Genomic DNA, 5169 nt, shown 5'->3' with positions numbered 1-5169 from the left:
CTGGGTACGGTTAAACGCTCCTCACTAGACTACCTGCCCAACTTCATTATTCATATTCTAACGGGGTTGATCGGAATCTCGAGTTAGTATTCTGATCATATGCGTTTCAAAGTAGAGGAATTGAAGCGAGTTTGTGACCGCGGCAATTGGCCTCCCAAGCGACAAGCGACAAGCAACGACCCAACATACTATTGCTCGAGCGAGGGAGTGATGTTCCCCGGCCCTCCGCTCGGACTTCCGACCTTAGCCTTATAACCCTTATTCAGTCAGTCATTAGCCTCACTGCGACAATAGTACTGATCGGTTTCATCAAATCCTTTTATTCAAGTGAATGATGGAATTAACTTGCACTGGGGGAGCCTTGATTATAGTGATCTATATATCAATATATATAGTTGCCCTTGGGTACAGAAGCTTTTGCCGCAAGAGTTTGGTAGCTTATCATGCGGGATTGAAAACCAGGCCATCAAGAGATTATATTGGTGTAGGCAATCATCCCGATCACTATTCAGCAAGGGTCCTATCGTAGCGCAGACTCCGCTTGCTCATGTTTTACAGACTGTAAGAGGTGATCCGCGTGGTACTAAAAAAAAAAAAAGATTCCCTCTTCCAGTGTGATCTACACAAGAAATTGCTGGGCACCACACCTTTAGTTAAGAGAACTGAAATTGGTTCTACGATGCCTGCACGCTCGAAGACTGACAATCGGCTTGGGGGAGGTCGGGAACCCGTTCATTTTGCGTGAAAATGGTGGATGCTTGGGAATTAGTCCAAAATTGTGGTCACCGCCACCAGAGACATCCTTGAAGGAAAACCCCGCCCAGGCTATGCGCCCGCAAAATCCAGATCGGGGAACAGTTGCTAGAGGGCTTGGTGGTTGTCGAGGTGGACGAAGCCCGTGTATCTACTCTGGAAGGTGATTATCGCATAAAGGCCAAAAACTCTCACATCGTCGAGCCCGGGGATGCGCCGTAAGGATTGGAACTAACAGAAATCTGGTCAAACACTCATGCCAGCCAGCAAGCCGGAGCTTATCTCCGCACTGATTTCATACCTTTTCTTAGGCTTGGGAAGGTGTCAATCACTGGAACACTCGACCAAGAATGACTTGAATATTTATCACGCAGTTGGTGCTTCACCGATTACTAATCAAAAAGATCGAATTGAGTCGACCGAACACCAATAACCTGAGACTGAAACCATGCTTGGCGATGCTTGACTAAAGCAACAGCTTGGGGAGCTATGGAAAAGCTTGACGAGCCTCGAAGAATTAATCTGAATCACTCAACCAGTCAGGCTAGCTTGGTGATGCTTGGGGCAATTCGAATGTTGATCAGTCCGTTCAACATCTATGCGTTGGTACGACAACTAACCAAATTGCATTGTGGTGCCTTGATGGTCGGTGGATTTGGTGCAATTCGAGTGTTACTAATAAGACTCAGAAAGTGCTGGAGCTTTGTTTTGAAGGCATGGTCGCAGATGTCCGAGAAGCCCTTGTTCGGCAGAAAATTTCTGACCCGGGGATTTAACTTCATGAATACAAGTTATGAATGGTCCATGATGGTTGCTTGGGAGTTCTGCGAAATATCTTAAAAAATTCTCGGCTGTATCACTCTCCTTATTCATTCAAGTAATGTTGGGGGTGCTCAGTATCGCAAATTTGGTGAATCCTTGATCATTGTGATTGGTGACAAGAGACACGGCGGACAGTATCTCCGGAAAGCTGCCCGGAATTAGTTTAGTCGGCAGAATAATAGTGGTTAGTTGTGGCTCGGGAAGTTTGTGCCTGGGCATCTGAGCGCTTTGGCAAAGAAATGGAGGCCCAACTTTTGCCATGCCCCACACCGATCGGCGAAGTCGAGCACTGACCAGACATCCGACGAGTTGATTCACCTACTCCAACTCTTTTCTAACTTAATTGAATATCATGATGGTCGGCACCATATCAAGTATAAGCAATGCTGAACGCTGATGATTTAGTTGGTATATATGCAATGGGTGTATTTTTACTTGTGTGGCGCACGGTAGATGGGAGCACCTCAATTACCTCCAGGTTTCGTCAGCCCGCGTGCACCTGCTTCATTGCCAAATAATCAGCCGGCGCTACTGAGACGGGTGGCTCAGTGGTGGATGTCGAAACCAACAAATAATAAATACTTACTCTTATGAATTGCACTAACGATGAGTAATGTCGTATCCACAGAGACTGGTTAGACTTATCTTTAGCAATAGATTTAATGAATAATGAAATGAGAATCGAAACTTAAACAGCAACAATAAAATGGAAAATAATATCAAATAGCAAATAGCAAATAATTATCAAGTAAATGCCAATGGCAAATGGTATCCAACCCAAGGAATAATATCAGTTCAATTCTAACAAGACAGATATTGATATGCAAGCCAAACTAACTTTACTCTTTACTAGATTGGTTATGGTTATTAACAAGCTCTAACAACCTGTCTTTCCTTACTTCGTCGGTAATTAGAACAAGCTCTTTAATTACTTCCCTAGCTAATAAACAACCCTAAACAAGGTCTTAGGATTTAATTTACTAACAACATTATCGAATTAGAAAGACTACCAATCCTAGCCAACAAACTCACAAGCTCGGTTCATTTAAGCTAGACTATATATCTTCATAACACAAACTGAAAATCAGTTATAATCAAATTTTGCTATTTGCTACCAACATTAGAACACTTAAACAATTACGGATTCAAGGTTCTAACTAGCAATTTAATAACTTGATAATTGAACAATGGGTCCTATTGCAACAATTAACCAAGCAATAATTCATATATATGAATATAACAGAAGATATATAGATAATAAAGTGCAAAAAATAATTTAGGCTAAATAAAGCTTACTGGTCTTGTAGAATCAAATTTTAATAATCATCGAATTGGAAAAATACGAACTCAGCAGCAGTACATCGTAGAGATGCTTACAATATAAATAAGATTCTATACAAAACTTGACGAATTCTACTGAAAATAAACGTCCCTATTTATACTAACTCAAGCTTAATGTCATCCGTACATTTGGAAGAGTAATTTGCGGAGCCGGTAATTTCGTTTGTGGACAAAATTGATCGCAGAAGCAGTTCATGGCATCGCTCATCGCACGTAGCTAAAATCGTCGCCGCAATCTTCGAATTGTTGACTTGTTTTGCTCATCCCCTCACGTACAGAACATATAAAAAGGGAAAACGGAATTCATAAATTATTAAACTAAATTGCTTTAGTCTTGGGCTGCTCATAACATTAAAACAATAAAAAAATATTAGTTTAAATAATTAGTTGAGTTCACTTCTTATTAATTATGATAATATAATTTTAATAGCCAAGATACTAATTAAGCTTAATTATTAAACTAATTATTATATTAGTGCAAAACCATAAAATAAAGTTTAAAATAAATATAATGTAAAATAAATAAAACTAATTTATTATAAGAATCAAATATAAATAGGTATAAAAATAGTGCTTATCAAAATTCCCGACGCTAATCATTTGCTTGTTCTCAAGCAAAAACATTATTTAAGAAAACATAAATATATAAAACTCATAACACTTCATGAACATTGGTCTCAAACACATTATAAATACTTAGCTAGCAATTTATTTGAAAATGAAGTAAACTAAATAACCAAGCCCTCATGGGTATATCACTCATGACTCACAAGTGTTTGAAGGGTGTATAAATTTCACTCAAATCAATTCCTGTTGGTCCCGATAGGGTAGGGAAAAGTCTAGAGGGGGGGGGGGGTGAATAGACTTTTCTAACTTTTCAAAAATATTTTAACACTTCAACAGAAAGAATCCAAGTGAATAAATTCAACTTGAATTGCGCAGCGGATAAATAAATGGTAAAGTGCTATAATCAAAGTTGCGCAAAAATGAAGAGCTTCACAACATGCAACACGTTAGAAACGTCAGATATAACTCAAATAATGAGTATATAAAGTTTGGCTCGCATGCGGACGTGGGAACTATCAAACCCAGATCAAAAGATATAACTAGTGAATAGTTGGGTTCGTAGCATAACAACAAATATAAGCTTTCACAGGATGAGGTTGAGTATGCAAATATGTCTTGCATGCAAAAATGATGTCACGTATATCAATAAAGCACTTAGCAATAAATGTGACAAAATATGCAATGCATGTGATGCTCAGATAGATAAATATGCAAGCAGATATATGAGCATATAAAGTAAATGACACAGAGATTTATAGTGGTTCGGAGGTGATGTAATCTTCCTACTCCACTTTCTCCTTCCTCCAGGAGAGATTCCACTATTTTCAATCACCCAAATACAATAGTGAAGCTGTGCTCTTCTAGCACTCCTCTACTCCGAATGCACTTTCGCTACAGCAACACTTAAACCCGAATGTCTTGCACCCAGCTACGTTCACGAGCGTCTTGCACCCAGCTACGCCCTTCAACCAAGTGTTTTGCATCCAGCTACACTTAGTCTCCACAAGTGTTCTGCACAAAGCTGCACTCCTCCGAGTAATTCGCACAAAGCAATCAACCAAGTGTTTTGCACCAAGCTACACTTAGTTTCCCCGAGTGTTTTGCACAAAGCTACACTCCTACAATTTCTTTTCAAGAAATAAAATATTTCTTTTCTAAGACTTGATTTCTCTCGTGTATAGCTCACTGCTTAGCACTTTCAAATCTGATATGACTTGTAGTGTATTTAGTGCTAATATTTTTCTGTGTCGTGCTCTTTCACGTATCTGCTTTCTATTTAGTTCCCTCGTTTTTGCATTAATCAAGTGCTACTTTGTATCAAGTCTTCTTGGGTTTATATAGCTAAATTAGCTATTTTCCCGTTGTAATTTTTCAGAGCATTAAATGCTTTCAGATGGTCTTTGTCAACTTTGATGGTTCCGTCATATGAATTTGAATTTTTGCTTCTGATAATCCTCCAACGTTCTTCTGCAATCACTGATATGATTTTCCTTGTAACTTGTAGCCATCCATCTTTGACTTTGATAGTGTGAACACTTGACTTTGTTCATAATCCATAAGTTAGGCTGCTCTGAAAATATATCCGTTCGGTGACTCTTGCTTGAGCATAATTGATGCCTCTGAAAAGTATACTGACTTTTCTCATGATGATCTTCAGCTCCTTGTAGCAAATTTGAATTCACCTTT

This window comes from Ipomoea triloba, chromosome 1 (genome assembly GCF_003576645.1).
Source record: "Ipomoea triloba cultivar NCNSP0323 chromosome 1, ASM357664v1".
Taxonomy (NCBI): domain Eukaryota; kingdom Viridiplantae; phylum Streptophyta; class Magnoliopsida; order Solanales; family Convolvulaceae; genus Ipomoea; species Ipomoea triloba.
The sequence above is the reverse complement of the archived record's forward strand: the minus strand, read 5'-3'. Positions refer to the sequence as shown.